The sequence below is a fragment of the Tamandua tetradactyla genome, chromosome 6 (assembly GCF_023851605.1).
Source record: "Tamandua tetradactyla isolate mTamTet1 chromosome 6, mTamTet1.pri, whole genome shotgun sequence".
Lineage (NCBI taxonomy): Eukaryota > Metazoa > Chordata > Mammalia > Pilosa > Myrmecophagidae > Tamandua > Tamandua tetradactyla.
Window position 1 is genome coordinate 15,417,281 of NC_135332.1, and position 12,317 is coordinate 15,429,597.

The 12,317-nt window shown below is 47.9% G+C and overlaps 1 long non-coding RNA gene across 1 annotated transcript; it reads right to left on the bottom strand.

The window, feature by feature from the left end:
* Positions 1 to 1,886: 1,886 nt before the first annotated feature.
* Positions 1,887 to 8,260, bottom strand: LOC143685828 (uncharacterized). Its single transcript, XR_013176762.1, has 4 exons — positions 8,133 to 8,260; positions 6,499 to 6,803; positions 3,071 to 3,325; positions 1,887 to 2,371 (listed from the first exon to the last, which is right to left on the bottom strand). It is a non-coding gene; the product is annotated as an uncharacterized LOC143685828 (long non-coding RNA).
* Positions 8,261 to 12,317: the final 4,057 nt, after the last annotated feature.

The following is a 12,317-nucleotide window of genomic DNA, read 5'->3' on the forward strand; positions in this document are numbered from 1 at the left end:
CCGTTCAGCTGGATATTCTGCTCCTTGGAAAAGCTGGTTCCATCTCCAGGCACCAGTGTACCCTCCACAATGGAATGGAAAAACATATAAATATTGTCCTGAGCAGTTTGACTGCTACCATAACTAAGTGGGAAAACGACCATTTGTTTACTGTCCCTCAAGTTAAACCTAACATCCTCCCTAATTACACCAGTGATTATGATTTTAAAATCCTGTTGATTATCCTTTTTTTTTAGTGAATGCTGAAGTGCATACAGTAAAATGACCTAATGAGTAGGATCTACTTTAAAATACTGCAGCAACCACATGTGGCCTCTCTCTCCAGCCAACACAACAAGCAAACTCACCACCCTCCCCCTGTCTACGTGGGACATGACTCCCAGGGGTGTGGACCTTCCTGGCAACGTGGGACAGAAATCCTAGAATGAGCTGAGACTCAGCATCAGGGGATTGAGAAAACCCTCTCGACCAAAAGAGGGAAGAGTGAAATGAGACAAAACAAGTGTCAATGGCTAAGAGATTCCAAACAGAGTCAACAGGTTATCCTGGAGGTTATTCTTATGCATTAAATAGATATCATCTTGTTAGTCAAGATGTAGTGGAGAGGCTGGAGGGAACTGCCTGAAAATGTGGAGCTGTGTTCCAGTAGCCATGTTTCTTGAAGATGATTGTATAATGATATAGCTTTCACAATATGACTCTGTGATTGTGAAAACCTTGTGTCTGATGCTCCTTTTATCTACCTTATCAATAGATGAGTGAAACATATGGAATAAAGATGAATAATAGGGGGAACAAATGTTAAAATAAATTTGGAGTGAAATGCTGGTGATCGGTGATGGGGAGGGGTGGGGGGTATGGTTTGTATGAATTTTTTTCTGTTTTCTTTTTATTTCTTTTTCTGAATAGATGCAAATTTTCCAAAAAATTATCATGATGATGAATATGCAACTATGTGATGATATTGTGAATTACTGATTATATATGTAGAATCGAATGATCAAAAATTATGAATGTTTGCATTTGTCTGGTGTTTTGGGTATTAAAAAAATTTTTTTTTAATTTTTTTAAAATACTGCAGCAACAAAAAGGAGAAAAAAGCTGAATAGATACAGTGAACATGTTGACGCTTGTTAAATATATGGAGATTTATTGTACCAATTTTTCTACTTTTGTGAGTGTTAAAAAGTTTCAGAGCACAAATTTTATGAAAAAAGACTGTATGTATACAGTATGTATGTATACAGACTGTATGTCTGTATACAGAACAAATATAGAGTAAAACGAAGCGAAGGTTTTAACAAATTACTGATCCTTTATTCATTAGTAGGTTCTTAGCTATGATTTCCCCCAGAGAGAACCATGTCATGTCCTCCTTTTCTGTGCGGCCTGTGGCCTGTGGCTCCTACTAAGTGCTGGGTACCATGGAAGGTGCCAGCCCTGGGCTATGGAAGCAAATTCCTACTGCCAAGAAAAGGAGCACATGGGGGAGACAGTACGTTAGGGGGTCAAAAGTGGAGGTCTGTCCAGGGCCCAGCTGGGAACAGGTCAGGAAAGACTCCCAGAGTAGGGGGGCCTGGACTGAGGCGTGGGGAACAACTGGGTATAAGCATCTGGGTCCCAAAAGGAAACACTCAGACAGCGTGACCAAAGATAGCCCAATCAAGCGGTCATTTACAGGGCGAAGGGAGATCAAGTGGCACTGAAGCACTCTGGGGTGCTAGAAGCAGTGGGGAACCCCAATCATCCCCAGGCCAAAAGGGGTGGGAGGGATGGGGGGGCCAGTTACCAGAACTCAGAGAAAGAGGGCTCAGCCATGGGACAGCCAGTCAACAACAAGAGCTATGGCCTCCCACAGTCAGAACTGCAGAATAAACTACCAGCCTTCACCCTTCTCCTGCCCTCTGATTTCCTGCTGATGCTTCCCACTGGATGGCCCCATGAAAAACTAGAGGGTAAAGGGGCCCCATCGCGCAGCCTCTGAAAACCCCAGCCTCCGTCCAGCACCGCCTGCACCCCAGAGTGCTCACTCCACCGGCACCAAGAAATGGACTGATTTTGACAAGATGCAGTGCTGCAGCGTGCCTGATGGGCCATGTCCAGTCGTGGCATCCGAGCTTTGTAAGATGATCTCTGTGGCAAGGCTGGGAAAGCCCAAGAATCTGTTCTTAAATTACAGGGATCTGCCCTGATTACCATTTGGAGTTACTAAAAGATGAGGGACTGCAGACTCTATAGGAAAAGGAGTTCCCTTACAACCTTGCCAGAAAATCTTGCTCAGAAGCTTCCAAGCCTTGTGGAACTGTTCCCCATTCAGGTTTTAGAGGTGAAGCTGCTTCCCTTTCACCAAAGGCAGCTGGCCATTTCCTCCCTGTGGAAGAATCCATACACACAGAAAATGATCATATCCTGCACCTGCAAAAGCCAGCCACACGGAGTCTGTATCTTCTAAAAGAGATGAAACTTTCCATCTTCAATCTTACTATCCAGGAAAAATAAAAACTTCAGCCTCCCAGGGCCCCAGACTGGAGAAGGCAAAAGTGATCTGGAAGAGGAAATGGAAAACATCCAGCACACTGTGTGTGCCACACAGACAGGTAGATGAGAGGCATTCCAGGCACGGAGGGAAGTGGAAGGAAGGCCCAGAAGGGTGGGGAGCCTGGCTCATGCAGGGAACATTTAGTAGAGGGAAATGTCAGAAGTGCTAACAGAGGAAGCTGGAGGGGTGGGTCAGGAGCAGATCCCAAAGGGCCTCAGAAATCCTGCTAAGGAGCTTCAAACTGATTCCATGAGCAATGAGGAGGCTTTGAAGCAGGGGATGACTTTATCAGAGATATGTCTTAGAGAATGCTGCAGGGAAGATAAGAATGACTTGAACACAGGAATCCAGCTGGGAGGTGAGAAGTGAGCAGGGCTGCACAGAGGCAGTCACAGGTGGGTTGGAGAGGGAGGATGCCAGTGATAGGTCAGCGATGTACAACCTTGGAACTTGGTTGTCAATCTGATGTTTGTTGCATTAACATCCTACCCACCCCACATTGGTGTGAAACAACCATTTTATTATGCTCACCAATTCTGTGGGTCAGTAATTCAGACAGGACACAGCTGAGATGGCTTGTCTTTGGCCAGGATGTCTGGGATCCCAGCTGGGAAGACTAGACTGGCCGGGAAAGGTGGGGAACAGGGAACAGCTGGGAGCTGGAATCATATGAAAGCTGGACGACCCCAAGGTTGGGCTCATTTGGGGCTGAAGACCAAAGCACCAACACATGTCCTCTCACAGCAGGGAAGCCAGGCTCGGAGAGACAGAGAACCAAGGGGGTACCTACAAAAAGACAGCGATCCAAGAGACTGAGGAACTGCATGACCTTTTCATACCTAGCCCGGGAAGTAATACACAAGGTCACTTCCAGCATACTGTTTTGTTGAAAGCAGTCACAAGTCCACCAGTTTCAGGGGAGGGGACCTAGCCCCCACCTATCCAGGGAAGGAGGGGCAAAGGATCTGGGACTGTATTTAAAACTGCCATGGTGTGAATATTCTATTCCCTTCACACCCTCCCTCAAAACTTAATCTTGTTCTGTAGCACGTAATCTAATTTAGCCTGTCTGCATAGCTCATTTAAACAACCCAAACACATGGAGCCCAGAACGGGAACGAAGCTTTGTAATTCTGTATAGCTTAATGTAATACCCAGAGACATCCCAGACTATGGTGGGCTGATGATTAAGAAGTATTGGTAGAGGGGGGTGCAAGGGTAGTTCAGTAGTAGAATTCTCGCCTCCCATGTGGGAGACCCGGGTTCAATTCCCAGTCCATGCGTGTCCCAAAAAACAAACAAACAAAAATTCAACAAATGGTGCTGCAATAATGGGATACTCACATGGAAAAATAATGAAATGTGACTCCACCACACAGCATACAAAAAAAAAAAAAGAAATATTGGTACAGTCCCTTGAGAGACTAGAGAAAAAATATGGAACTATTAAGCTTTTCCATCTGGGAAACCCCAGGTTCTCTCTTAAACATTAGTGACTCCCAAGAAAATAGGCCAAGCACTTGATTTTGAGGCTTGCTCTACAAAACTTATTTTTGTAGAGGACTAACTAAGACTACCTACAATTAGGGCTAAGAGTTGCTTCCAGGAAACCTCTTTTGTTGCTCAGATGTAGCCTCTCTGCCTCTAAGCCCAACTCTGCAAAGAAAAACATTATCCTCTACCCTACGTGGGACAGGACATTCAGGAGTGAAAGTTTTCCTGACAATGTGGGACATGACTCCACGGGATGAGCTTGGCCCTGGCACTGCAGGATTGACAATGCCTTCTGGCATAGAAGAGGGAAAACAAATGGAACAAACAAGCTTCAGCTAGATATTGCTAATCACAATTTGCCAAACCCCAACCAACATCATTCTTGTTAACTCTATAGGGCTCTAACTGAGACACTACAAAAGTTTCATGCACTAAGTTTACTTTCCTGAAACTTATAACCTCCAGAGGGTTCCTAGGTCAGATAAGTCCCAAAACCCAGAGGGGCCAGCCTCTCCAAAAAGAGCAACTAATTCATCCCCCTATACTATATTGTCGATGCCCCTTGTGCCGATTTGAAAGGACTTACGTATCCTAGAAAAGCCATGCTTTGCTCCTAATCAATCATGTGGGTTTCTTCTAATCCCTATTCAGTACTATAGGTTGGAAGTTTGATTAGGTTATCTCCACAGAGATGTGACTCGATCAATTGTGGGTATTAAACTTGATTAGATGGAGGTGTGTCTTCACTCATTCTACATGGGTCTTGATTAATTTACTGGGATCCTATAAAAGAGGGACATTTTGGAGAGAATGCCTTTTGAGAATGATGAGTAAAACCACAACAGAGCCAAGCAGAGCCACACAAGGCCACCAGCCAGGGACCTTTGGAGATGAAGGAGAACGTCCCTGGGGGAGCTTCATAAAGCAAGAGGCCTGGAGAGGAAGCTAGCAGACAACACTGTGTTCACCATGTACCTTTCCAGGTGAGAGAGAAACCCTGACCCTGTTTGCCATGTGCCTTTGCACTTGAAAGAAAAACCCTGAACTTCATCAGCCTTCTTGAATCAAGGTATTTTTTCCTGGATGCCTTAGACTGGACATTTCTATAGACTTTCTTTAATTGGGACATTTTCATGGCTTTAGAACTGTAAACTTGTAACTTATTAAATTCCCCTTTAAAAAGCCAGTCCATTTCTGGTATATGCATTCCAGCAGCTAGCAAACTAGGACACCCCTTTTCAACATGAAAAAGTTAGAATGGGCCTAGCCCAAAGATCCCTACTAGTGGGAGAAGGATGAAAGGAGAAGGAACAGAGAAACAGGATTTAACAAATGGGTATGAATGCTGAATCACTATATTGATATTTCTTTTAGCCTCCAGTGTTTCAGAGCATCTAGAAGGAAAAACCTGAAATTGTGGAATTGTAACCCATACCAAATTCTAAAATCTCTTCTGTAACTACAAAGTAAAGTAAATTTTACTTTGAAAAGCATTGCTTTTTCTTTTTTGCATATATTATATTTCACAATAAAAATGTTAAAAAAAAAAAACACAACCCCCCCCCAATCTTGCCTCTTTTCCCTCCCCCCACACTGGCCCTCTTTTATTTCCTATAACCCACCAAGTTTTCCCTGCCTCGGGTTGCTCCTGTCTGGGATATCCCTCTTCCCATTTGTATTACTTTGCTAAAGCTGCCCAAACATATTATATCAGATACGGAATGGCTTTTAGAAAGGGAATTTCTTACATTACAAATTACAATTCTAAGGCCATGAGAATGTCCAAATTAAAGCACCAACAAGAGGTTACCTTCACTCAAGAAAGCTTGATGCCATCCAGAACACCTCTGTCAGCTGGGAAGTCACATGGTTGGCATCTGATGCTCTCTTGCTCCTGGGCTCCGTTGCTCTCAGCCTCTGTTCCTGTAGGGGTGCCTCACTTGGCGTCTGTGGGCCTTCACTTAGCTCCTCCAGAACACAACTCTGGGTTCTGGCATGTTTGTATCTCATGGGAAGGCACATGGCTACATCTTCTGGGCCCTGTACCTCCAAATGTCTGGGTCTTGTGTTGGCTTTGTCAGCCGTGAAGCAACTATTCTCCAAGGTCTGCAGCTAAGATTCCTTCAAAATGTTTCCCCTTTTAAAGGACTCCAGTAAACTAATCAAAACCCACCTAGAAGGGGTGGAATCATGTCTCCATCTAACCAAAAGGCCACACCCACAATTGGGCACGCCATATCTGTGTGGAGATAATCTAATCAAAGGGTTTCCACCCTACAACCTTGAATATTAAAGGACGTGGCTTTTCTGGGGTACCAACACTTGCAAACTACCACACCATTCTTCAGGAAATGGTCCCTTCTCTCCCCTGGAGTCTCAAAAGTCTCTCTCTCTTTCCCCTGCTGTTATGATTTCACCCCCAGTATGTTTCCTAAAACTCTTAACACGATTTTAAATATTTTTACCTTTATATTCGTTTTGTGTCGTTTCTCCTATGGGAAGGCAGACTTCATGTGAGCGGGTCTGGGTCTGCCTCCTCCTCTCTATCCCCAGGGCACAGCGTTTATTGGATAAATGCAAGAAGGTAGGTCCTGGGTTTGTGGCTTGGGTCATGCCTAGAAGGAGGGGGCTGCCTTGGTCTCTGCCTGTCCTCTGAGCCCTCAGTGGATGGGAATGACGCATTTTTGCCAACTGTTCCTCAGATTCATTCTGGAGTACTTTTAGGAGTCTTTCAGGTGTGACCGGTGAACCTGGCCTCAGGCAGAGGCTGCTGTAGAGATAAGGGGAGCTGTGAAAGGAGGGCGAAGAAGGGCCAAGGAATATGCTCGGGCCAAGGAATACGGCTCGGGCCCTGGTTTCAGAGCATTCACTTGTTCATTCATCGCAGTCCCTATCCCCAGGTTGCACACAGCCTAGCTGGGAGTGGAGAGGCAGTGGCACTGCCCGCTGTGACAGCCTATACACGACTCCGGGGGAGCCCAGGAGGGTAGGGGCAGTGAGCAAATAGGTACCGGATTCCCCAGGCCTGGACCTTGACTGCAGGTCTCACCTGTCCCCCACCAGGAAGGCAGAGGTCCCCTGACCGCCTCAGAAGCCCTGCCAGAGAGGGGGTAGTGACAGGCAAGGGATACAGCTTCCAGGTAAAAAGCTAATACTACCCTAACAGCAAACACTTTACAATGCTGAGCCAGGCCAGGTGCTGCACTAAGCACTGGGCAGGAGTGAACTGCCTGTGCCCCCATGAGGGGTTATTAGTGGAATAAGGCCCTGGAGGGACGCACTCAGCCTAAGATCCTAAAGGTCCCGCCACTGATGACAGACCTGGAAGAGTTTAAATTGTAGGGATTTGAGGTAGACATAAGGAAGAACTTTCTGACCACAGGGGCTGTGAGACTGAAACAATTCTTTCAGGGCAGTAGTCCGGGACACACTGGGAGAGTTGTGTGTGTTGGGGGCAGGGCGGCCGGACGGATGACCTCACTCATTCAAAGGTGTTGCGCGCCAGCTCCGCCAGGCGCTGACCTCAGACGCGGCGGGGGTGGGGCACCACTGGCACGATGTGTGCCCCCAATAGAATGGCCCAAGTCTGGGGACAAGGAGGAAAGCGCAAGGGCCTGGGGACCCGGGGAAGGTTTTCTGGCGTCACCCGGTTCTCGGACCTCAACCCAAGCGCGTAGACCGAGGGGCCCGCGGGCACGCGTGGGGGTCCAGAGCGCGGGCTGGGGCTCCCCTCCCCCCGCCCCGGGGGACTTCTTGGCAGGGAGCTGGGGACCCTCGGGCGTCAGCGCTGCCCCCGACCCCGCCGTCATTTCCGGTGGACTGGGCTGGGCTGCGGAGGGGGTCGAGGGTGAGGGGGCGGGGCCGGGAGGGGACGGGGTGGCTTCCCCGCTCCCTGCACCCCCCGCGCGCCCGAGGCCACGCCCACCGGGAGGGCGTTTCCACCTGAGATTCGCGCTCATTGTGCCCCGGGGGTGCAGGAAAGTCCGCCACCACCCCTCCCCCTTGTGGAAAAACACCGTGAAATAAATTGGTCTTTCTGATACAAGATGAGGCACCCGGCCTAGGGAGTTCCCAAGGTCCTGGCATTTATGCTTCCCACCAACTCCGCGCCTTGACTAGATGACAGGGAAGGGCCTGAGATGGACGCCAGAGCCTAGTGCCTCGGAGGTCAGGGCGTCTGCGAAAGTTCCTTCTTCAAAGGGCAGATCTCCTTTCCTCCATGTGGAAGAAAATTCTAAGTCTGCCCTGAAGGCCTAGAGGACGAACAGAATGATGTAAGGTGCAGGGTGTGGTCCCACCTGGCAAGGAGCCTGGGCTTCAGAAGTGTCGGTTCCAGGAGGCATAGGGCCCATGCAGCATAGGCCTGGCATGCGGCAGGCACCCCTCATCCCAGGGTCAGCCCGCAGCTCCATGGGTCACCTGGGCCTCCACCCTTCCATCCCCTGCAGGGGGTGGGACAGGGAGGCTCTACTACCCTGGCAGAGTCTGTTTGCCCAGCTTCAGGCCACCCCCACTCGTGGGCCCCAGCTGAGACCCACCCAACCCTCAGGCCCAGCAGTGAGAATCCAGCCTTCTCCGCTGGCATGCTTAATTCCAGAAAGAGGGGGCAAGATGCTGCCACATCCCCAAGCACCTGCTAGCTGACAGGTGACATTTCTAACCCTGCCAGGCTGGATCCCGTTGGCTGGAGTGGAAGGAGAGTATTTGGTGTAGGTTGAAGATACACTCAGGTCCTAACCTGGTACCTGTGAACATGCAAGTAGGGTCTTTGCAGATGTTAATAAGAGGTCCTACTGGGTTAGGGTGAGCCCTTGTATTAGGGTTCTCTAGAGAAGCAAAACCAACAGGAGAGATCTGTAAATATGAGATTTATAAAGGTGTCTTGCACAACTGTGGGAATGGAAGAGTCCAAAATACGCAGGGCAGGCTGTAAAGCTGTCAGCTCCAATGAAGGGTCTCGACGAACTCCACAGGAGAGGCTCACTGGATGAAGAAAGAGAGGAAAAGTCTCTCTTCTTTAATAGTCTTCAATTGATTGGATTTTCCCATTTGCGGGAGAGGCACCCTTAGGTGATCGCAGATGTAATCAGCCACAGCTGCAATCAACTGACTGATTATTTAATACGCCAGACTTCTGGTTTATCAACCAGCCACAAAATATCCTTGCAGCAACTGGGCATCATCACCTGGCCAAGTTGACATCAGAACCTACATCTTGTAAGAAGGGATATTGTGGGATCCAGATGCACAGGGAGACCGCCACATGACGACTAAGGCAGAAACTGAAATGATGCTTCTGCAAGCCATGGAGTAGCAGGGATGGCCAACAAACTCTGGAAGCCAGGAGAGAGGCATGGAACAGATTCTTCCCTGGAGCCTTCAAAGGGAGTATGGCCCTGCCCACACGCCAAGTTCAGAATTCTAGCCTCCAGAACAGAGAGCAAATAAATTTCTGTTGTTTGAAGCCACCCAGTTTGTGTGTAATTCTTTATGACAGCCCTAGGAGACCAAGACAGAGGGAGGCCACAGGAAAGGAGGGTGTTTGGGTAGGGCCACGCTCAGGCCAAAGGCCGAGAGGTGACCAGGAGCTGGGTGTTTTTCAAACATGGAGGTCATCTAAGTCACTGCTGAAAGCGTTTGTAGCTGCTGGGGTTGGAGGTGGACCTTCAGGACGGGTTGCTGCTCTTTCAAAAGGAAGCCCCACTAGTGCCCTCACTGGCCAGGCCAGGGGACCGAGGCAGCGCTCCCCAAGCCCGGCCCTCTGCCCTCCCCGCATCACCCCATGCCTCCCTCAAGGACTTCCTAAGCCCCCTGGGACAGTCCTGTTGCCCTGGCTGCATTCCCACAGCGCTGGAGAATGAGGACGTGAGCAGATGAATGGGGGGAGATGGGGCAGAGGCTGATCTGTGAATATCTAGCAGCCTTGAGGTCCTGTCCAGGTCCCTCTGGAAAGCTACGCCCCAACCGATTGTACCTAGACTCTCTGTGCCAGTTTGAATCTCTTGGGGACCCCAGAAAAGCTGCATTCTTTAATCCTCTTTCCGTATTGCTGGGTGGAAGCTTTTTGATTGTTTTCATGGAGATGTGACCCACCCAATTGTGGGTGATAACTTTGGATTAGATGGTTTCCATGGAGATGTGTCTCTACCCATTCAAGGTGGGGAACTCAAGATGAGGGGTTACGGACCTCAAAATGGGGAGATTATCCTGAGCCCTTTAAGAGGAAACCATTTTGGAAAAAGCTTTAGAGCCCATACAGCCAGAGACCTTTGCAGATGAAGAGGGAAAATGCTCCCAGGGGAGCTTCATGAAACAAGAAGCCTGGAGACAAAGCTAGCAAATGTTGTCATGTTCGCCATGTACCTTTCCAGTTAAGAGAGAAACCCTGAATGTCATCAGTCTTCTGGAATCAAGGTATCCTTCCTTGGATTTTTTAGATTGGACATTTCTATGGCCTTGCTTTAATTTGGATATTTTCACAGCCTTAGAACATGTAAACTTGCAACTTAAAAGATTTTCTTCTTAGAAAGACATTCTGTTTCTGGTATATCGCATTCTGGCAGCTTGCAAACTAAAACACCACCGGAACTCCTTACCACAGCCCCCGCCCCAGCCTCATCTTTCTTCTACTTATTCCACTATAGCCACACTAGATTTTCTTCCGTTCCTAATATACATCAAACTCTTTCCTGCCCCAGGGCCTTTGACTTCGCTGACTCCTCTGCCTGGGACACTCTCCCCCCAGAGCTTGGCATGACTAGTGACTTCCCATTCTTTGAGTATCAACTTAAATGTCACCTTCTGAAGAAGGCATCTCCTGGACACCAAATCTAAAGAAGCCCAAAACTATCTCAGTGCCCTGTTGATTTCCTTCCATAGCACATACGGTAGGTTGTAATCTTTGATTTATTGTCTCTCTCTCCCCACTAGAATGAACGATACACAAGAGCAGAGAGAGACTGCCAGTGTCTCAGCCATAGAGTGGTTTTGTTTTCCCCCCTTTTCAGTAAACTATTTTACTGGAGTATAATTTATATTCAGAAATTGCACCTATTATACATGTATACAAAGCTAACGTGCCTATGTAGCCAGCACCCATATCTGGAAGTAAAACAGCCAAGCACTAATCTGATTAGATTAGTTCTGCCAGTCTTACCCTTGGTATAAATGGAATCATAGCATTGTGATGAGCTGAATAACAACCACCCAAAGATGTCCACCTCTTAGTCTCCAAAAAAATCTCTGAATATGTTACCTTGTGTGGCAAATTGCAGACGTGACCTCAAAATGGGGGGTTAAGGGCCTCAAGATGGGGGGAATATTCTGAATTATCTAGGTGGGCCCAATGTCATCACAAGGATCCTTAAAGGTGGAAGAGGGAGGCAGAAGAGGAGGTCAGAGTGAGTGCGAGTTTACCTAACATTGCGGACTTTGAAGATGGAGGAAGGTGCCATAAACCATGGAATCTGGATGACCTACTAGAATCCAGAACAGACAAGGAAACAGATTATTCCCTGGAGCCTCAAGAAGGGAACACACCCCTACTGACATCTTGATTTTAACTGGTGAAATCCATATCGAACTTCCAACCTATAGAACTGTGAGGTAATAAGTTTGCATTGTTTCACGCCACTAAATTTGGGATAATTTGTTCCATCAGCCACAAGAAACTAAGACAAGTATGTAATCTTTCCGTTTGGCTTCTTTCAGTCAACATTTTAATAGTATAATATAATATCTCATTGCTTGGCTATACCACATTTTATTCATCTGCTTTCAATAGACATTTGGGTTGTTTCCACTTTGGGCTTTTACGAATGGTGCTATGAAGATTCTCATGTATGTTTTTTGATGAACATACATACATATTGCTGTGGCACATATATGAGATTGCTGGGTTATAAGGTGTGCATATATGGTGATGCTCTGAGGCAGCCCCCAGACCCACCCTTCAGGACTGAAGAGTCTCTTCTCCCAGCTGCTGGGAGGGCCCCTGGCTACAGTCTTTAGCTGACAGCCCTTTCAGAGAACTGTCCTGAAAAGAACTCCCTCGCCCAATGTCACACTTCTCCAGCAGCAGCCTACATCCACCCAGTGACTGGCTAATGGGGGAAGGTGGGCAGGCAAGGGATACAAAGTCTCCGCCACCACCACCACTGCCACTTGGGATAGCTCTGACGGGTTACCCCAGATTCAGAACTCCCCAGCACCCCACTTCTGCCCAGTCTGGCTTCCTTCTTTGCCCTGAGCCCTAATCAACTACTTGAAAACTTATCTCCACTCC